This window comes from Lepidochelys kempii, chromosome 5 (genome assembly GCF_965140265.1).
Source record: "Lepidochelys kempii isolate rLepKem1 chromosome 5, rLepKem1.hap2, whole genome shotgun sequence".
NCBI lineage: Eukaryota > Metazoa > Chordata > Testudines > Cheloniidae > Lepidochelys > Lepidochelys kempii.
Window position 1 is genome coordinate 43,074,965 of NC_133260.1, and position 22,165 is coordinate 43,097,129.

The 22,165-nt window shown below is 43.5% G+C and overlaps 1 non-coding gene across 1 annotated transcript; it reads left to right on the forward strand.

The window, feature by feature from the left end:
• The first annotated feature begins 2,203 nt into the window (after positions 1 to 2,203).
• On the forward strand, positions 2,204 to 2,394 carry LOC140912159 (U2 spliceosomal RNA). Its single transcript, XR_012159237.1, has one exon. It is a non-coding gene; the product is annotated as a U2 spliceosomal RNA (small nuclear RNA).
• Positions 2,395 to 22,165: the final 19,771 nt, after the last annotated feature.

The window sequence follows — 22,165 nt, forward strand, 5'->3', positions numbered from 1 at the left end:
CCAGTACAAGATGCATTTTTTTTTAAATTCAGAACCCTCAAACTTATAATGATCTGATATCAGATAAGAAACACACAAGGCATGCAATCCTCAGTCATGTGAAGACTCAGTGCCCAGGGTTCAGAAGTAAAAATTATGTAACACAGTTTTCTGCAGCTTGAAAATAATAAATGTAAAGGGAAGAGCTTCTAGAAGCCTAGTGTTTTCATTTTAAAAGCTTTGTTTATTTGTTTTCAGACATGACATCAATTAAAACCTTCTGCTGGAGCTTCTAAGCTGACTATTTGGTCCGCTGTGAGTTTATGCACCCTAGCTTTTGCAATACTGTATACTAATTTCTTTTGTTGCCAGTGGCTTGGCTTTTATTGGCATATGTGTGCATACAATTATTTGCAAACTTTACACATTTCTTGCCTCTTAAATTTAGTGTGCTCTGTTGGCTGACTGGCTGGAGGGCTGGGGGCGGAAGGTCGGGGAAGAAGGGATTGTTCCATGAGTGGCAGTCAAAGCATCCAGAATAATCTGTGTAGCAACATCCCACATATCCTCTCCTTTTCTTTCTACTCCCAGCCCACTATGCCCATTTGCTATGCAGACCCCTGGAGTACAGGGTTAGGTTTTCCTTTTAGGGAATCTTGAATTACAAGGTTGTCAAATTTCCTTCCCCACTCTGACTCTAGAGTACAGATGTGGGGACCTGCATGAAAGACCCCCTAAGCTTATTCTTACCATCTTAGGTTAAAAACTTCCCCAAGGTACAAACTTTGCCTTGGCCTTGAACAGTATGCTGGCACCACCAAGCGTTTTAAATAAAGAACAGGGAAAGAGACCACTTTGGAGACTTCTTCCCCCAAAATATCCCCCTGAGCCCTACATATCCCCTTTCCTGGGGAAGGCTTGATAAGAATCCTCACCAACTGGTACAGATGAACACAGACCCAAACCCTTGGATCTTAAGAACAATGAAAAATCAATCAGGTTCTTAAAAGAAGAATTTTAATTAAAGAAAAGGTAAAAGAATCACCTCTGTAAAATCAGGATGGTAAATACCTTACAGAGTAATCAGATTCAAAACATAGAGAATTCCTCTAGGCAAAACCTTAAGTTACAAAAAGACACAAAAACAGGAATATACATTCCCTCCAGCACATCTTATTTTACCAGCCATTAAACAAAAGGAAATCTAACACATTTTCTAGCTAGACTACTTACTAACTTAACAGGAGTTGGAAGGCTTGCATCACACAGACAGACAGAACCCGTTGTTCCTCCTGCCCCCTCCAGCTTTGAAAGTATCTTGTCCCCTCATTGGTCATTTTGGTCAGGTGCCAGCGAGGTTACCTTAGCTTCTTAACCCTTTACAGGTGAAAGAGTTTTGCCTCTGGCCAGGAGGGATTTTATAGCACGATATACAGAAAGGTGGTTACCCTTCCCTTTATATTTATGACAGAGGTATTAAATAGTGATTAGAGAATTTACCCTCTTTTTCTTTGTTATAATCAATCCATAGGGGGGTTAATTTTAAAGTAATTTAAGAGCCAGATCCTTGGCCCTGTTCCAGCTGCTTTGTGCTGTTTTGTTGGTGCAAAGTGATAGGAAACCTGGGGGATCGTCTATAAATTCCTCCAGAATGGGAAGAATTGCTGCTCTGTCCCCCCCAGCCCAGGCAGAGGGAGGGCATGACTGAGGTGTAAAGCTGCACATAGGTAGGTATAATTTAGAGCAGTCTTAAGATTTTGCCAGTGGCTGGGATGGCACCCAGCTGTCCCAGGATTGGGAGCTCCAAAACATTCCTTTACACCTACTCTTTGTCTACCCCCAGTTGTATCGATCATATCACAGCCAGACTAAGGATCTGGCCCTAAACCTATTAATATTATCTATTTCAACTTAGTTTCCTCATCAGGATTCCTTCATCATCAGTCAGACTTTCCTTTCAGCAGCACTTTCCTTAAACAGCTGTGACTTAAAATGCAAAATGGGCATAATTATTATTATTTTTTTTAAATTAAACCTTTTTTATGTGCTCCTTCTTTACCAGTTACCAGTTTGGGGCAGGAGGGGTGAGGGTGCGGAGGAAGGAATGATTCAGATCTCTTTCCCAAATTGTGATACTTACATTAAGGATGATGTTTATGATAGGACCTTCCATGAACAAGCCTATTAATATTAATAAGACTTCTCTGAACTTTGAAGACCTAGAATACATATCTCCTCCTATCAGAAAATCATCTGCTAATATCCGTTCTTATTGGTTTACTATCTGATATGTCCTTTATTTGAGGACAGTATATTAAATTGATTTTTGAAACAGGGAGATGGAATAGGAGCTTGCTCTGTCCACCCCATGCATCGATCTGGTATTGCAGTGCCTCCAGGAACGGGGGAAAAAAAAAAGGAGCCCACCAGCGTAACCTCCTCCAACCTCTCATTAATTTTCAGCCCTCTTGATGTGTGAGTACATGAGCTATTTCAGTCTTTGACATTGGCCAGCTGAGCTGTGAATAGCTGGAAAAGAGAAGGGGGGGGGCGCATTCTTAAATACATTATTTGCCCGTCCTTCACTGCACCTCTCATCAACTTTTAACAGGTCTGTCTGCAGCACACTCTAATGTGTAGCAGATTTAGCCATAGGACACGTGATAGAGGGTGTCAGGCAAGAATATATCATATTTATTCATTTCATGATTTGTTTTCTTCTTTCTCTTAGATATTGCTAAGATCCTTTAGCATTGTTATGCTATGGCAATGGGTGCTATAGAAATCTGAAATAAAGAGAACATTTTAATTCCTCCCCTTGAAATTCAAGGGTGATGCTGAGGGTTATGTCCTTTTATTATTTTTCTTCCTCCTCAACCTCTCAAGTTAGTGGAGTGGGAGATTTGGGGATGGAAATCAATAACTTACTTGGAAATAAGTTACAAATACCACAATTATCTCAGCCAACCAACCCCGTCACCTGGTGTCCTCACCATCTCTTTCTGGCAGCATTTTATCCCTTCCCTCACACACAGGCCTTTTGTTACTTTACCCTCCAGACTTTGCACATTTGAGATCATGCTTATCTAAAATTAGAAGTCCTCTCTTCTAAACAAGCCTACTTGGGACCTGATTTTTAGAAATGCTGAGTATCCACAAATCCTACAGGTGCTCCCCATCTCTGAAAATCAGGCTCTTGAGCCTGAATCCACAAAGGGACTTATATGTTGTGGTTCTGAGTGTCACAACCTCTAATTCGTAGGTGCCTGGAACATCACAGGAACAACTCTGCCATCCACAAAGCCCCAGTTAGGCTCCCTGTACAACAAATGGGAAGAGAGAGGCACCTAAGAATGCGATCCCCAAAAGCCAACCCGCTGGGCAAGGAGCCACCTAAGCTAGCCACCGGAAGATGCCGGAGAGGTGTGTGTCCTAAGCTCCTCCCTGTTTCTGAAGATAGATGCCTGCCTCCACCCTGGATATAGGCACCTAATTCAGGGCTAGCCTACACTAGAATCGCTACAGCAGCGCAGCTGCACTGGTGTAGCTGGCTGCTGTTGTGCTGCTAGTACTCCACCTCCCCAAGCGGCGGTAGCTATGTTGGTGGGGGAGCTTCTCCTGCTGATATAGCTCTGTCCACACTGGCACTTAGGTCGGTGTAACTTACGTCACCCAGGGGGTGGTTTAAATTATACTGAAGTAAGCACTAGTGTGTACAAGCCCTCAGTTAGTGATCCACAACTGGGAAACCCTCTCCTGGAGTCAGGCAGCTTAGGTGCCTAAGTTGTTTGTTGAAAGGATGAATTAGGCACCTGCCTTGTTCTACACAAAACTGGGGATGATGGGGATACCTCTTGTCTAACTTTTAGCCCAGTGGTAAATGCACTCCCCCAGGATATGGGAGACCCAGGTTCAATTCCCCCCTCAGGCAAAGGGGGAGACAATATTTGAACAGGTGTCTCCCACCTCTCAGGATGATACGTAAACACTGAGGTATGGGATCTTCTCATATGGGGCTGCTTCAGTCTCTCCTGTTGAAGCTGTTCCACAGTAGGAGGGAAAATGCACTGCCTATGAGGCCTGGTGCCACAAGGGATAATGGGTGAAGAAGTCTATGGCTGCTTTGCCCATTGTAGTTATTCATATAGCTCTATTGGTGTGGCATAGAGCTTCTCTCTCTCACTCCTGCTGCTGCCTCTGGCACCAGTCATGCTCTTGGTGAGGAGTGGGAGGAGCAGCAGGGATATGGCTGGTCCCTACATTTCCTTGTTGCTGCTGCCTACTTATGGTTTCTTTAAATGGAAAGAATTGGGGGGCAGGGGGAATCCTTTGGGGAGTCAAATTTTAAACAATCCAGAAGTGCTCCCTTGACCCAATGGCTCCCCTAGTTCACAGGGAGGAGCTGGCTTTGAGAACAGTGCATATCAGTGCATGTTATGCCCGAGAGCAAACTTCTCTGACAGTTCCTGTGGTATTCACTAACTCACTCCAGCTGAGCATGGCCACAATTCCCTCATGTCTGGGTTCCTTGGTAATCCCTGCACAGAGTACTCTCAGCTGTGGCCATTCTCGCTGCTCAAGCCAGGAAGTGGTCTTAACCCTCTCCCTTCCAGCCATAGGTCTGGGGTCTGCACACTAGATCACAGTGTGCTATTAGAGCTGTTTTGAATTCTTCAGATGCAACCAGTGATGCCTTGATACCCATTTGAATCTTTGTTTCAGTTTTAAGGTACAGTAGAAAGGAGTGTGTGTATCTCTAGGGCTCAGCAAGGTCATAAGAGTACTGTGAGGTCTGGGGAACTCTCTATTGAAAGAGCTGCAGCCAAGGAAGGCAATTTTATATCTTGCCTAGCAGCAGTAGGGGTGATTCTCGTTGTTATTCCAGGAACTATCCCCTCTAGAAGAGGTGTTTTTCTTCTTTCCCTCTGCCATTTCTTCTTCCCCTTCATTTTGTTTCCTGCCCCTTATACGTCTTCACATCTCACCTCTTTCTTTATATACAAGAGCAAATGTGGCTGTCCCTCAGCTGAGAATAAACTCAAGAGGAAGGTGCCACTGCTGCTCCAGCATTGAGGCTCACTTTGACCCTTTTCTCACTCACTGGCTGTTCAGGGATGCTTCACGCTGTGGCATGTCCTCCTCTCAATGTTTGAGGAGATATGGAAATATTTCAGCTGTACAGCCAGATCAATCATAGATTGACCATCGATAAACCATTCTGATTTGAAGCAGAATTTATTTAAATTTTCAATTTGTAAAATGCAGCCATCATTAATAAAACACTACATAAAATTTCAGTAGGCATCATCTGAAAAAGTGACAGCATCAGAAACTCATGTGCAATTGCTTTATTTATGGACAGCTAGGAAAATGTTCAGAGGTCTGAGTCTGTCACACAAAATTCAAAGCACAAACAAAAACAAATCCCCTGCAGGATTAGGCAAATACAAGTGGTTGTCACTTAGTGGGGAATCACTGCTTTTCTTCTGAAGAGACATCTGCTTTTTTTTCTGTTTATGGGGCCATGTAGTACAGTGTACAGGGCACTAGACATGGGCGTGCGAGACTCGGGTTCAATTGTTGCTTCTGCCACGTAACTGCTATGTGACCTTGGGCAAGTCACTTCTCTCTGTGCCCTCCCCCGCCCCCTTTCATTTGTCTTCTCTGTTTAGGGTGTGCCTATACTGCAGACAGTAGGTGTGATGGTAGCATATGTAGGTGCACCCCAGCTAGCTTGGATCACAGCTTGATCAAAGTTAACTCAGGTATGGCTACCCATGCTGCAATCTCACCTCCCAGCTGTGGTATCGACATACCCTAAGGGTAGGGCTACGTTGCAGGTTGGAGGTATAAGTTTTGGGTAGATGTACGCATGCTAGCTTTGATCTGCAGGGTTGACAAGTGAGTCAATGTACCTAAGGTTTTAGATGAGATTGTACTCAGGCAGCTAGCCTGTGCCACAACAGCTACACTGCTCTTTTTAGTTCGCTAGCTCAATCAAAGCTAGTGTATACAGCCACCCAAGCTAGAAATGACATCTCCAGCTGCATTCTAGATGTATCCTTTGATTGTAAGGCCTTTCGGGTAGGGAGTGTCTTTTTCCATGTGTTTGCACAGTGCCTAGCACAATGGGCCCTGATCTCTTTTGGGGCTATAATAAATAATAATAGTAATTGTCTTTGTGAGAAGAAACACCAAGTTGAGATTCAGGCCACATTCATATGGTTTGATCTATTGCTATCCATCACTAAACACAGGGGTCCACCCTTGAGTTTTTGGGGAATGGTTTCTTGCATAGAACATTTCCTTCTGTGCTATATTTTTAATGCACTCTTTCGTCTAATTTTTAGGAACCAAGAATTTTAGTGAGTGCACTGAAAGCCTGTTTGACACATGATTAATTATGACAATTTGAATGTCAAACTTTGTAAGCAATTTCACTGCTTATAGACTAGTTTTATCAGAAGAAGTCACTTACAAAAGCTAGGGATTGGAGGTGGAGCTGGGCATTGTAGCTACAGCTGGAGTACCCCATTTTTGTTTTATCTTTTTAAAATTGTTCAGCTGTGTAGAATGTAGGCAAGAAAAGCAAAAAACAAACAGTCCCCTACCCTCTCTCCAGCTAGGGACTTAATTGTCATTTGCATAGATGGTGTATGTAAGCTTAACATATTTTTCTGCAAGAGGAACATGACATTACAGCAGATTTCCCAAAAGTGCAGACTTCACTTACTAAAATCTGTCAATGGTAAAGGTTACAAGAAAGCATCTGGACGTTTAAGTGCTCAAAATGGATTCATCCTACAGCCCTGAGTACTGACTATATAGATGGAAGGGGGACTATGTATCAGCTCTAAAGTTGGCTGATCCATGAGTTTTGCTTGCAAGAGCAAGGCATTTAAGGAACAGTAGTGAGATGTGTTATTTACACATGCTAGTGGTGGGTGAGATTTTCAAGATCCACTAATCAGTTTTCACTGCTTGTCACTATTTTACAGCTCTTCTTTTCCCCAGAGCATTTGGGATAGAATTGTACTGCAGATCTGACCTGGTACAGTACACTCAGGAAGAAAGTCTTGGATATTAAGGGCTGGGGAGCCTAGCTGTCTGGAACCATTCAGAAGATGAGCAGTAACTTTCTCACTAATTGACCATTCCATTCTAAGTGCACGTTTTCATTTGCTTGATCTAATCTCCCAGTCAGATGTGAAACTACAGATGGGTTACTAGTATGTTACACTCTGCTAATGTACAGGAAATGTACGATAAATCTACACTTACGTTTCAGCCCAAGGACTTGTTTAAGCAGACAAGTGGGACACAGTATCACCTCAATGTATTTGGGCAGCTCAGTGATTTCTTTGACATGTTCTGACCTGCTGTCTTTCTTATATGGACTCTCAACAGGTGCAGTGACAGCATGTTGTGGATATAAGCTGAGAACACAATGGAAAGAGAAACCAGAATGCTGGCTTTTTATACAAATGATAGTTTCTATATTTAGAGTTTCTTGTACATATTCTAAAGTTGTGTAGCTCTTCAGACATTTTTCAGGTTTTTCCCTGTCCTCGGTTGAAGTTTTTCTCAAGGATTTTTTTTTCTGGCCAAATGTGATTTGCAGGTGTTTGCTGACATGAACCCTGGTAGTGACCTACCTAATAAAGAGCTCTTTTTACTGAGAGCTGACTCAGGTTATCAGCAGTGTGTCTCAGTTGATACATAGCCTTTGATGAAGATAAAGTGGTTTGGTCTGCAATGTTATTAGTGCCACTGGTAACATGGGTGATAGTGCTACATCTCTTGGCACTTACAAGTGAAACAAAGTGTTATGCCCTTCACTTGTGACTGTGAGGACAATGAGACTTGAAATGGCACTTGGAGCCAGAATTGGTTCTGATGTCAGTGCTAAGTAATTAATTGGAGTTGATCTTGTATAGAAAGTTGAAAAATGCTTCGATGTTGATTTAAAACTGCGTTCCTTGCAACTTTTTTATGCAGGTGCCTGAAGATTCTTGCTGTGGCTAGTAACGCAGGAGCCTGAAACTCTGTTACGAGAGACAGTAATACAGAAGCCAGTTTTGTGACCCAAATCTTTAATACTTTGATACCTTTTAGGTGTCAAAAGTATAATTCTATTAAATATTGGGTAAAATACTGAGATGGGATTGTGAATAGAATGATTACAAGCAAAACTAGATTGTGAACTTTTCATATGGTGTCAGAGGTGGGAGAACTTTGGCAGAGATTTTCAGTAACAAAATGAAATCTTATAAGAGTGTAACTTGGAGCAGATACCAGTAGAAGTATATTATTTCCTGGTTGCACTAGTAGAGATGCAGAAAATGTCACTGTCATGAAAACCGAAGAAGCCAGATGTCTGGGACCCTGATTTTGGGGGTTAAAAGACTAGCTCCAGGGGGCTTGATCTGATTGATCAGTAAGTGGAGCCTTTTGGGGACAGGTAAAGATGCCTGTAAGATACCAGCACCTGCCAGTCTATAGAGCCACTGGATTTTAGTGCCCACAGGTCAGCCTCAGATAGTACTAGCTACATTTTAAATGTAACTGGGAAAAGGCTTTAGTTTAGCTTTGTGTGTCTAGTCCTACTAGGAGTTCATCTGAACATTATGTACTGAAATAAGAGTCTCCAAGACCTACCACAGAAAGACCCAACTTTAGATGTGACAAGTCATTTTGGGTGCCTCAATTTTTAGCTGCCCAACTTTAGACATCTCTAGTGGGACTGAATTTCAAAAAGTGCTCAGCACCTGTCCTCTGAAAAATCAGGCCTTGTTGCGGTGTCTTAAGTTGGGCACCTAAATGACTGGTCACTTCTGAAAATTTAGGACTGTGAAAGGATGTCATCCCGGTCCTGTCTCTTCTCTAGCCACACACTGCTCAGAGAGACCTTCTTCTGGTCAAACACCATGTGCAATTTATTTACAGTCTTCTCCCCACACCTTTACAAATTTGTGCAGCTCTGTCTTGGCTGCAGCAAACACTGCTTAGCTCACTCAGCCAAGATGAGAAGAGACAGAAGGTGTCTTCTCACTGAGAGATCTCTCCTGGCTCTGATTCTCCAGAGCCTGCCAGTCTCTCCCTCTTTTCTCCCCCCGCCCCTTCGCATCTTTCTGTGCCTTTCTACTTTCTGGGCTAATGAGCCTTGTGGTCAGTGGTGCAAGTGGAATCCATTTCTTACTGGTACAGGCTGGGGGGCCATGAGGGACATGTGACCTCCTCATGTGACCCTCCATGTGACTCCTCCCCTCCCCGCTCCCAGCCCAGGGCCCCCATGATCCACCCCCCTTACCTCGGGTGTGGGAGGCTCTGTCTTCTTCCCACTGCACCTTCGGAACCGCAGCAGCGAAAGGAGTAGGACGTGGGGCTGCTGGGTGACCCCAGGCCCGCAGCTGTTCTGGCACAGCTCCACTGCTCCCAGCCCTTCCGCACAGGGTCCCCTTCATCTGTACAGCAGCCCCACCGAAGGACAGAACTTCTTACAGTGAATTACAGTGTCCATTAAAGGGTGAGGGGGATGATGCTATGGAGAGCCAGATGTAGTTCAGCTAAAAGACATGTCTAGACGTGCTTTAACAATGCATAGGATTGATTGTCTAGAATTTCCCCGCTATTGTTGTTCTGGACCTCTCCTAAACCACGTAAATTGCAACAGGTTGTTGAGTATGGACCATGGTTCACTAGGAATGTGTGAGACCACCCAACATTTTTTCTTGTGATGAGGCTAGTCAGAGCCTTGTTCACAATGTAAGGCTGGTGTATGAAAACACAGCAGTACTAACCATCTGCTTTTACTGTGCGAAGTTTCAAGTTTTGCTGTTAAAAACCAAAACAAAAACTTGTTAAAGTGAAAATACAGAATTTTGCAAATCTGTTGTAATGTGACATTTTTACCCATTAAAACTGAATTTTGACAGCATTCCATATATTTTACAAATTTCTTAGCAATTAAGGCCCTTCATAATTCTGTCCCTCCCAATTTACCCACCCTTGCTCCCATTCATGTCCTGTTGGTTTAGTTTATTCCACAAGTGTGTCCTCCCTATACGTGGAATGCCCCCCATTAGCTAGTCCACAAGGCCACTGTACCCTTTTTGATTCAAGTCCCTTCGGAAGACCAGCTTCCAGCTATACCTAGAAGAAACCCACCAACTGATTATGGCAAGACTGTGGGATACTTGGGGACAGTCTATCTTTATTAAAAATATATAATACTAGAGCATGGCTCATCACCATTTGTCCATTATGCTTGTGTATTGTACCTTTTTCTCTTCCCCCTTTTAAGAGGGTAAACTCCTCAAGACTGATTTTTACCTTCTTTTTTTGTCTGGACAGTGCCTAGCACATTGTGGATGCTACTGGAAACAAATCATGAAAAATAAAATAATGTAGTTAGGCTTAAATCTCCCTTGCCAATTCCATAAACAGGCCATTAGACTTCAACTAGACTTCAGTTGCAACTGATTCATTGGACCAGATTACAACAGAAGTTAATTTGTAGCGTAGCCAGGACTTGTGTAGGAGTGGATTTAACTATGTTCTCTAGCCAGCCTGGTCCAAGGCTTTAGCTTGAGCAGGGTTATAGTCATGTCAACAGGACAAATTGGAACTGTGTTGGAACCAGGTGCTTTAGATCTCCACATATAATCAAGGTTAGACCCCTCACATATTCTGAACAGTGCCTGTGCCAAAGACTGAAGCACCACAAGTACCTTGAAGCATACAGGCAGCAGTAGCCCTACAATCTCAAGGAATTTTGGAGTACTACTGCCAAAGTTCCTTCCCCACTCTGAACTCTAGGGTACAGATGTGGGGACCTGCATGAAAGACCCCCTAAGCTTATTCTTACCAGCTTAGGTTAAAAACTTCCTCAAGGTACAAACTTTGCCTTGTCCTTGAACCCTATGCTGCCACCACCAGGCGTGTTAAACAAAGAACAGGGAAAGAGCCCACTTGGAGACGTCTTCCCCCCAAAATATCCCCCAAGCCCTACACCCCCTTTCCTGGTGAAGGCTTGATAAAAATCCTCACCAATTTGCATAGGTGAACACAGACCCAAACCTTTGGATCTTAAAAACAATGAAAAATCAATCAGGTGGGTGAAATTCCGTGGCCTGCGTTGTGCAGGAGGTCAGACTAGATGGTCCCCTCATAATGGTCCCTTCTGACCTAAATATCTATGAATCTATGTATCTGGAAGCAGAGGGATAGCTCAGTGGTTTGAGCATTGGCCTGCTAAACTCAGGGTTGTGAGTTCAATCCTTGAGGGGGCCATTTAGGGATCTGGGGCAAAAATTGGGGAGTGGTCCTGCTTTGAGCAGGGGGTTGGACTAGATGATCTCTTGAGGTCCCTTCCAACCCTGATATTCTATGATCTATGATCTATGAGGTTCTTAAAAGAAGAATTTTAATTAAAGTAAAAGTAAAAGAATCACCTCTGTAAAATCAGGATGGTAAATACCTTACAGGGTAATCAGATTCAAAACATAGAGAATCCCTCTAGGCAAAACCTTAAGTTACAAAAAGACACAAAAACAGGAATATACATTGCCTCCAGCACAGCTATTTTACCAGCCATTAAACAAAATAAATCTAATGCTAGATTACTTACTAACCTTTTACAGGAGTTCTGAGCTGCATTCCTGTCTGTTCACAGCAAAAGCATCACCCAGACAGACAGAGAGCCTTTGTTCCCGCCCCTCCAGCTTTGAAACTTGTCTCCTCATTGGTCATTTTGGTCAGGTGCCAGCAAGGTTATCTTAGCTTCTTAACCCTTTACAGGTGAAAGGGTTTTGCTTCTGGCCAGGAGGGATTTTATAGTTCTGTATACAGAAAGATGGTTACCCTTCCCTTTATGACAGGTTTTAGAGTAGCAGCCGTGTTAGTCTGTATTCGCAAAAAGAAAAGGAGGACTTGTGGCACCTTAGAGACTAACCAATTTATTTGAGCATAAGCTTTCGTGAGCTACAGCTCACTTCATCGGAGTGAATATTTATGATAACTACAGTCTTCAGCTTCCCTTCTGGATGAGAGACCGTAAGAGTTGGCAGGTTAGGCCCCCTAGCTGTAGGAAAGGATTAGCAATTTGTGAATGCTTTAAAACTATTTGGCAGGATTTGAGCTAACCCAGCTTTACATTCCACAATGAAACAATGGGGCTGATCCTCCAGTGCCTTGCATCTTGTGTAGTCAGCTATGCATAGCCATTGTAGCTGCTCAGATAATGTGCTGAGGAGGGCCATTTAAGTACTTAGATACATTCGTTTACATGCAAAAAGTGGTGGAAAATGCTTCCATTCTGATACTCAGTGGTGAAAATGACTGCACAAGAAATAGAGAATCAGCTATTATCTCTGATTACAGCAGATAACTTGAAATCAAGCTTCCTGAGCTATATTCCCAGGCACTGCCACCAATTTGCTGTGTGATCTTCAGTAAGTGAATTAGCCTGTCAGTGACTCAGTTTACCCATTTGTAAAATGGAACAATAAAAAATATAATCTACTAAAGAAGTACCTAAACTCTCCAGTTCCACTATTAATAAAATAGAGTAAAATCAAAGCTTTGACATTTGACTATAATTACTGCCGCGGTGTTATATTTTTAAAAGCTTTTGAAATTCTCACATCAAACACAATGTTCTCTGAACCACAGTAAAAGAAATTATCTACTTTCTCTGAGCCAAACAATGTACAGTTAAAATCTATCAAGCATATGTATGTTCAGAGAAAAATACTTCACACAGACTAATTAAAAAAAACCTGAAGCCCCACAATCTGCACAATTGAAAGATACCCCAGTGGCATCATAGGACATGCTCTTTCTTTTTCTTTTCCTGTCAGTCGCTAATGCTGAAAATGAGAGTTAAGTTACATGTCAAAGTTGTCAGATGATTTAAAATAAAAAAAAAAATCCACAGCATGTGTTTTGTCAGGAAATGAAGGGCAAAAATGCTCAGTTAGGACCAAATCTTGAGGTCTTTCCTCTGGTAAACACCCATTCAGTTCAGGGGTAAGAGTAAAAACTGCATAAAGGCTTCAGAATTTTCCCCCCTAACCCTGTTTAACGCTTTAATGTTTACTGGAATAAATGGTAATCAAACAAAACAGCTGGAACATGGTGTGACTGGCTGTAAAGGAAGCTTCTCCCATAGTCTAGCAGTCGCAAACTAAAAATGTCTGTCAACCTTACTGGGTAAAGCACCAATAATTAGGAATCAACAGAAGCTTGAGGACAGGTTTTATTAAAATCAAGGCAGTGGGGTAGATCAAAGAAGCCTGATGCTCTGGAAGTAGGGAAGGGTTCTTTATAATGTGCATGATTTTCGTGGTACAGAGGAAAGACGGTTTCCCTTTCCAAAGTGAAGCAAGCATTAAAAAAACCCATGCCCTTTAAGTTTTAAGTGCCCAAACATCCTGCGGATTACATAATTTTAAAGTAGATTAACATGAAGCATTACGGATCCTTTGTGGGAATATTTCTGCTTCTTCACAAAACACTGTCAAATCTAGAATGTGTTTTCAACCTAGGAGAAATGAACATGGTTTTTCCTGGCCCTGAGTGTAAAGGAAAGTTTTAAATTGAAAGAGTCTAGTCATAGTTCAGGGTTGATGAAAGGTGCCTTGTCCAGATGAGGCGTTTGAGAAGGGGCGGAATTGCATTTATTTTAGGAAAGGACTAAGGATAGCCCTCTGAGCTATGGGAAATCTGGTGATGCGGTCTCATGGGAATGGCCCTTAAGTTTGGTAAGGGTAAGAGACAGGCAGAGGCCAGCTTTGGGACATACGTTGTTGTTCTTCTGCTCTTACAGGAGGTCTCACTGAAGGAACAAGAAGAATGCCAAACAGAGGCCCTATCCCTCAGTTTTTCAGAGCCCAGGAAACTGGGAGGAAGACTCTTACTATATACAATTTTGTTATAAATGAGATGCCCAAGCTTGCCTATGTTACCAAGGCCTGGCTTGTGGTATATAACAGCATGCTGCTCCTCTAGTTCGTTCCCGGATCTGACTGAGCTCCTGTTGGATCAGACTCTTGAGCAAGAGACTTAGTGTTCTGGATAATTTTGTTGTCCATGTCAATGATAACTTGTTATGTTTGGTATGATAACTTGGTATGTTTGCTTGAAGACACGTTGCCTCCATGACAAACACCACTCTGTTAGGCAGTTTTTAGCTTGATGCATATTGGCAAGCACACTTTGCAGCATATTTTAGAATGGGAGTGGATATTGGAGGAATAAAATAACATCTTTTTCATGGTTATCACTTACTCCAGGGTCTTGTTAGGGTCTCCTCCTATCATGCTGAGACAGAGGATCTTTTTAAACAATGCACCCTAGGAACTGATGACATTTTCCTGTGTTCCAGAATTTTGAGGGATTATGCTGCTCAGTCACTGAGCCACTCAGCTGACATTTTAGTAGAATACTCTGACAGCACTCTATCCACAAACATTGACAGACCGCCACACAAATCCCTCAGCTCCACATAGGCCATCATGGTTTCCTTGTGATTGATGAAGGAAGGGGTTACAGCATCCGTGGTGGAAAGCTCATGAAATTAGATTAATTGCAGCATAGAGCAGTTTTACTCTCCTGTGCAGTGGCAGTGAAAAAGGTGAAAAAGTTTCCCCAACAGTGATTTTTCTGTTGATCAAAAGCCTTACAGTTATTTTTAAGTCATGAGACAGGGAGTGGGAGGAAATACACTTTAAGCTGTTGTAGAAAAATAAATCTACCCAGATTTTTTGAACAGTGCTACAGCAAGAAAAAATGAAGTTTGAAACACAGGGCCTGATTTTACAAACACACACGTGAGTAACTTGACTCACATGCGGAGAGTCCTGTTAGAGTTCAGGTGGACTTCTCACATAAGTTACCTGTGTAAATGTTTTCAGGATCCAGTTTTTGCCATGTACAAGGACTAAAATCCTTAAAAGAAGTATATGCTTTACTGGATTTGAAAATAAAATCTTTCTGATTTAACAATTATGTGACTGTTTGGAAATTACATATGAAGCACATGCAATGGAAAATTTCATTAAGTCTGCCGCTGCATATTTGACCAGTTGGCCAAGGGAGCTCAGATGTTCAACACGTCTGAAAATCAGGTCATGTATTTAAATGCCTAGGTATGGATTTAGGTATCTCTCTTGAGACATCTGTGTACTTGTGGCACCTTAGAGACTAACAAATTTAGTTGAGCATAAGCTTTCGAGAGCTACAGCTCACTTCATCGGATGCATCGGATGCATCCGATGAAGTGAGCTGTAGCTCTCGAAAGCTTATGCTCAACTAAATTTGTTAGTCTCTAAGGTGCCACGGATGCATCCGATGAAGTGAGCTGTAGCTCTCGAAAGCTTATGCTCAACTAAATTTGTTAGTCTCTAAGGTGCCACAAGTACTCCTTTTCTTTTTGCGAATACAGACTAACACGGCTGCTACTCTGAAACACAGAGTTACTGGGACTTGTGAGAGGGTGTTCACCCCGTACCAGTCATGACAGTGTTAAGGTTAGAATTGCCAAGTTTTGTTGGACATATTCCTGGAGATTTCATCACATGACATAATCTTTAATTCCTGGAGACTCCAGGACAATCCTGGCAGGCTGGCAACCCTAGTTAAGGTGGCGCAAAAGGAGGCAATTAACCTCATAGACTGCACTTGGGGGGAGAGTCAGGCTTGACTAATAAGCAGTAACTGAAGATGAAGCCTAGCTGGGGAGAAGCAGGCTTGACTTGTCTGAAGCCAGGAAGTTGAGAGCAGAAGGGGGCTAAAAGTTCTGTGAATCTCATGCCATGTAAGTATTATGACGCTACTGTGTGTGCTGCAGGTAGCAACTGGAGAAATTCATATAAATTTAAGGATGAAATCGTTAGATTTAGTCTTTTGGGATTACATTTAATTGGTGAAGTCAATTGAATTTTGGGTGAATAAGGAATGCAGGATCAAGCCCTTACTTTTTATATTTGCTAATATATACTGTAAAACATACAATGCAACCAAGTTAATGTTACAGCTGGAATCACTGGTCTAGATTGAGCATAGGTGGAGATGAGGGGCAAACTGGCTTTGTGATGGGCTTAAATTCTCCCTGAGTCGGGAGCGCCGGAATAGGAGGGACCACGGGGCCATGGTCCTCCCACTTTTTAAGTGGATGAGACTGGCCTGTCTACTTTTTGACATGGGCCCCAGCCCCCCTCCTCTTTCCCATGAGGCTCTGCCCTCGGGGCGAGGCTGGCAACTGGCGCCCAGCTGGGGACACCAGGTAGCTGTGGGGCACTGCACTGCAGACTCTCCACTTGCTGGGGGGCCAAGAGCAGCCCCTGGCCCATGTCCCTGCCCAGGGCAGGTGGGGTTCACAGTTGCCCATGTGGCTCTTACCATGGCTGGGCTGCGGCCCCCCAGCTGGAGCTGGGTCGGGGCAAGACTCACACGGGCAGCTGTGAGGAGCCGCAGACTCTCCTGCTCTGGGCAGAGGGCCCGCACGGTGGGGACACAGGCCAGGGCCTGCTCTCAGCCTCCCACCCCCGCCCTGGGCAGGTGGAGGGTCCAGGGCTCCCGGCCTTTCCGGTTTCTGGCTTGGCCAGGGGCAGGGCCTCAGGTGGAAGAAGTGGGGCCGTGGAGGGCCCTTGCCCCCCTCCCCCGCTTTTGTGAAGGCTTTGCTGCCCCTGTCCTGAATATTTTCTAGAGCACCAGGGCTCGGGGCTTCTGCCCTGCAGGGAGGTACCAGGTCTCCCATGGGTTTGAAAATATACCTCTACCCTGATATAATGCGACCTGATATAACACAAATTTGGATATAATGCGGTAAAGCAGCACTTTGGGGGACAGGGCTGCACGCTTCAGTTGATCAGCATGTATGGCTCTGACATGCTGCTCTGAGTGGCATGTTAAGGGTGCCGGGCCGAGGGGTTGGATAAGGGGCAGAGGGTCTCGGGGGTCAGGGGACAGGGGACAGGGAGCAGGGGGGTTGGATGGTTTGGAGGTTCTGGGGGCGGGGTGGTCAGGGGATGGGGATGTTGGATAGGGCATGGGAGTCCCGGGGGGCCTGTCAGGGGGTGGGGGTGTGGATAGGGGTCGGGGCAGTCAGGGGATAGGGAACAGGGGGGTTGGGTAGGGGGTGGGATCTTGGGGGTGATTAGGGACGGAAGGGGGTCTCTGGAGGTCAGGGGACAGGGAGCTGGGGGGCTTAGATGGGGGTGGGGTTTTGGGAGGGGTGGTTAGCGGCGGGGGGTATCTGGAGGGGGTAGTCAGGGGACAAGGAGCAGGGGGTTGGATGGGTTGGGAGTTCTGAGGGGTCAGTCAGGGGGTGGGAAGTGACTACTAATAATGGAAATGCTTGAGGCCAAAGCAACTTCGATATGACGCAGTTTCACCTATAACGCAGTAAGATTTTTTTGGCTCCCAAGGACCGCATTTTTCGGGGTAGAGGTGTATTTACTGGATCTCCACTCCGGATGGCTCTGGCTGAATGTAAGCCCTGCCTTTGTGGTCCCCAGTCCTAGGGCTGGCTGGGCACTGCTCTGAGTTTCACGCAGCTACGCATGGTCCCAAAGAGCTGTTTCTACTGTGGAGTATTGATAGAGTGTAGTAACATTCTGGGCAATATCCTCTGCGAGAGGTGTACATTGTACATCACCCAGGGATTCCTCCTATAGAGGATTCTGACTCAGTAGCCTGATGGTTAGGGCACACCTGGAATGTGGAATCAGGTAAAGCAGGGACTTTAACCTAGGTTTCCCAAATCCCTGGTGAGTTATCTCACCACTAGTTTATGCTATTCTGGGAAGGGGGTGCTCCTCTCATGCATGTGAACAGTTGCATTTTCATTCTGATATGGAGCAAAAAGATGTCAAAATCTCAAACAAATTTCACAAAACAAATTCCTATTTTCCAGACAGCCCTATCTCTAACCTGCATTTTGAATACATGCTCTTAGCTTGTTAAAATAATGTTACAACATTTGCAACTATTAACAATCAGCCAAATAAACTTATCTATATGAAAACATCCTTTCCTGCAACCTCCAAACAATGAGGAGGAGAAAACAAGTCTTCCAGTGGTAAAGGGTGCAGTTTCAAGAAAATTTCTGTAAACGGTTTTAAATTCAGGTATAGTAAAAATGTCTAGCAAAAATACAAGGAACGGTTATTTAGTCCTTTTCTCTGCCACATTAGTCATAGCACTTTACTTCTATAGTGCTTTGGGAATTATTTGATTTTTTTTTTTAATGCTGCATTTACCCAAGCCAATGAACTCCAGATGTTTTTTTGTACACTCAATTTACATTTGCACACGTTAAATCCCATTTTGGTAATTAGCTATGGATAGTCAGGTTTACACTTCTCAAATTGCTTTGAATGCCACACTACTTAAACTGCTTTGGATATGTTTAAGTGCTTTGCAAATTGGGGCCCCAGGGTGCAATACCTATAATTTCTCAAAATGCCTCAATCCTGCAAAAATTATTGTTAATTATTTGTATTACAGTAGCATGTAGGAACAAGGTGCTGGGTACTGTACAGAGTAGTAGACAGCCCCTGTCTCATTGATCTTACAATCTAAACAGACAGGACAGACCAAGAATAGGGGGAAGGATATAGCATGTGAACAGAGTGATGAAGCATATTAGTGCTTCAGTTTAAAAAAAATGTTTTGGGTGGTATTTTGTTAGGGGACTAGCTAAAAAGACAAAGGAAGTGAGAAGATGCACTGAAGGAAGGAATGAGGGGAACAGGGCAGAGGAGCGGAGGAATCGGGGTGAACAGGTGGAGACTGTGAGAGAGGAGTGGAGGGCATTAGAGCAAACATCCAATTGGCACATGAGCTTAGTGGATTTACTTAGTAGGTGAAGTTATTCTGTGTGTAACTATCTGCAGGATTGTGGTCTGTGACAATTTGGGGAATCTGTACAATTTATGAATTCTGGATGATATTGTGAAGGTGTTATTATGAAAGTTGCTGTATCATGCAATGCTTCTATGTAAATATGGAATATACCATGGGCTGACAGGCCTCGTGGTATAGACCCACCATATTAGAGGCAGTGGAGAGTAGTTAACTTGAATGACCATACTCTGAGCTCACAAAATTGGTATGCTAAAGAGGCTGTAGCTATGAGAACCAGTTTTTCCCAGTCCCTCAAAAGAGGATTGAGGGCTGGAGAGTAGAAAACTATGGGGAGCAGGATAAAACAAACCAAAAGCCAAACAAGGTGTTGATGGTAGCCTTCACAAATCACAGGGGCTGGGTGGGGCACAGCAATACTCGGAAAGTCATACAAGAAGCTTTTGGCAAGAGAGAGGGAAGAGTCTGGCATGTTTTTGTAGGCTTAGCTGTGGGACCAACCAAGGTCAACACAAGATGACTTTTGGAGGGGGACAGAGGGGAGAAGGAGGAGAGAAAGCAAGAGAGAAGGCTCCATGATTAGCAAGACAAGCCCTGAACTTCAGGAATTGGCCCTGGATGCCCCCAGAGGGCTCTTATCCCAATCCAAGGCATGCTCCAGAGTAGTGAGGAAACTGAGGCAGGGAAGTGTGAGGGAAGGTTTATTATTTTTTTATAGATTGGTGTATTTCTTATATGGTTAAGTGAAGATCAATTATAGTTTAGAATCCTGTGAAAGTCTGTCTGTGAGTTATGTGTTATACCCATCATAGGCCCTTGAAAAGTTAATCTGTGACAGAGAGTGCCCACATAGTTTAAACACAGAACTCTAACTACAGGGGATTCTGAGGGGACAGCACTGGTCCCGGGGGATGGTCTAAACTCTCAGGGGAGTCTTCTAGATAGAGGATCTGCACCTTGAGAGTGTGCCTAGGGACCCACAAGACAAAGACAGTGCTTGGGCTCTGTCCAGACTTAAAGCACATGGGATCCAGCAATTGGTTCCCTCGGAGCAATCAGGTGAGGGTCCAGAAAGAGGGAGAGACTGGTGACTGGGAGCTAGCCTGGAAGAGCACAGCTCAACTAGATCTGTGACAGGTTCTAAAAGTATCAACATGGAAATACTCAATTTAAATGTAAGGTAACACAATTTAAATGTATAAATAAAATATAAATGAAGATTAAATCAGCAAACAGGAAAAAAATTACTATAAATCACTGTGGACCAAGTCCTAACTCATTGAATATTACTACTTGCTGTAAGGGTATCAGAATTGTGTTATGTAGTCTGAATTAGACATCTCTGGAGGGTAAAATTGAGACTACAGGCCACTTTCAACAAAAAGAGAATGGAGTTTTAATAATTGTCATTCCTATTCTTTAAAACTCAAAATTAAAGAACTAATAGTTCCAGTGCTAATTATACATTTTTCTCCAAGGAAAGTTATTAGCCAATTTTTCAGTTCAATAAAAATCTGCACAACTTGTTACTTATGGTCAAAAGTGCTGTATTTCTTTATGTAGAAAGCCTACTCTTTATTGTTACTCATTATTTATGTACTATTCTGTTTCAGCGACAAAGATATAATTTGTTAATTAAAATCTGTGGGGGAAAAAATAGAATCTCTCCTATGGTTCTAATTGCTGAGAGGAAAATCCCAAGGGGATAATTGGAGCAAACAATATCTAGGACTGTTACGCCTCAAAGCACCAAAGGAAGAAGTTTTAAAAGAATGAAAAATGAAATGTGAACTGGGGAATGTCCAGAAGCAGAAATGCTTCCTAGATTTCCCGGAAAGAGGAAGGATCTAACCCTGTAGGGTTTGGAAGTCCGACAATATCTATATATAAATATTGGAGTATCCTGTTTTGGGGCCCATTCCTGAAAGCCCTCGTGCCACATTCAGTTCAGGCAGAACACACTCATCTCCTCACTGTACTGGGCACATCATGTGCTTTCAGGTTACAGCCCTTAATATATGGCTTGAGATTTTCTTAAGAAATGGGTTTGAGTGCAGAATCTGGATCCCAGGAATTTAGTTATAGCAAATGTAATTAGTAGAGACAGAGCCCCGAGGGGCAGCAAGGTAAAAACAAATCACACAGACGTAATAATTGTTCTTCCCATTTTGTAGCCCTATTTAGAACAAAAGGAAAGCACCAATGCTGTTAAATGAGTCCTTTTCTGAAAGAGAATGTGGTCCTAGCTGTATCGTATCTGGCAAAGCTTAGGATCACTAACATTAAAAGATAAATTTACTTCGTCAAATTATTATTAGAAATGCAGAGTAAGAGTTAGTTTTGGACACAGCAAAGGTGTTAATGACACAGCGCTTCTGAATGAAGCTCGGACTTCTTGAGACAGAGCAAACCAGCTCTGATGAAGGGATATACGGTTACTAATGCTTAGTAAACTGAGGTTGGGAAGGTGTAGTCCCCTATGGCAACACCCCTACCCCCAACCACCACCAAGTTACTTTTGGGCTGACTTCTTTGGTTATGATTAGATTTTGTATACTTGTGAAATTACATTTTGTAGGGGCTGTTCTTGGCCTATTAAAAGAAATAGGTATCTCAAGTACCATCTAGCTTCTTCAGAATATTATCTAACAGTGTATACGTGAGAGAGGCAGCATGATAGATGACTGACCACAGGAATTTAGAGAGACAAGATGGTGAGGTAATATCTTTTATTGGACTAATTTTGTTTGGTGAGAGAGACACACTTTCAAACTACACAGGCATTGTGTGGCTCAAAAGCTTGTGTCTCTTACCAACAGAAGTTGGTCCACTAAAATATATTACCTCACCCACCTTGTCTCTCTAATATCCTGGGGCCTATACTGCTACAACAACACTGCATGAACACAGGAATGGCATATAGGAATTCCTGAGTTTGAATCCAGGCTGTCTCACTGATGTATTGGGGGTGTTTGGCATACCACATTGACAAATTTGGCCTACAAGCAGGAGTCTCAAACACGCAACTCGCAGAGTTATTTCCTGTGGCCCGCCATAGGCTCTGACTCCACTGACAGCGAAGCTCTCCTCACCCCTCATCTCCCTCTTCTTCCCCACCCCAAGCGCATCGTGTCCCTGCTCCTCCGCCTATCTTGTAGCGCTTCCCGCTGACAAACAGCTGTTTGGCAGCACTTAGGATTTTCCAGTGGGGAGGAGCGGGGGACATGGCGTGCTCAGGGGAAGAGGTGGAGAAGAGCCAGGGCTGGGATAGGGATTTGGGGAAGGAGTTGGAATAGGGGCAGGGAGGGGGTGGAGTTGG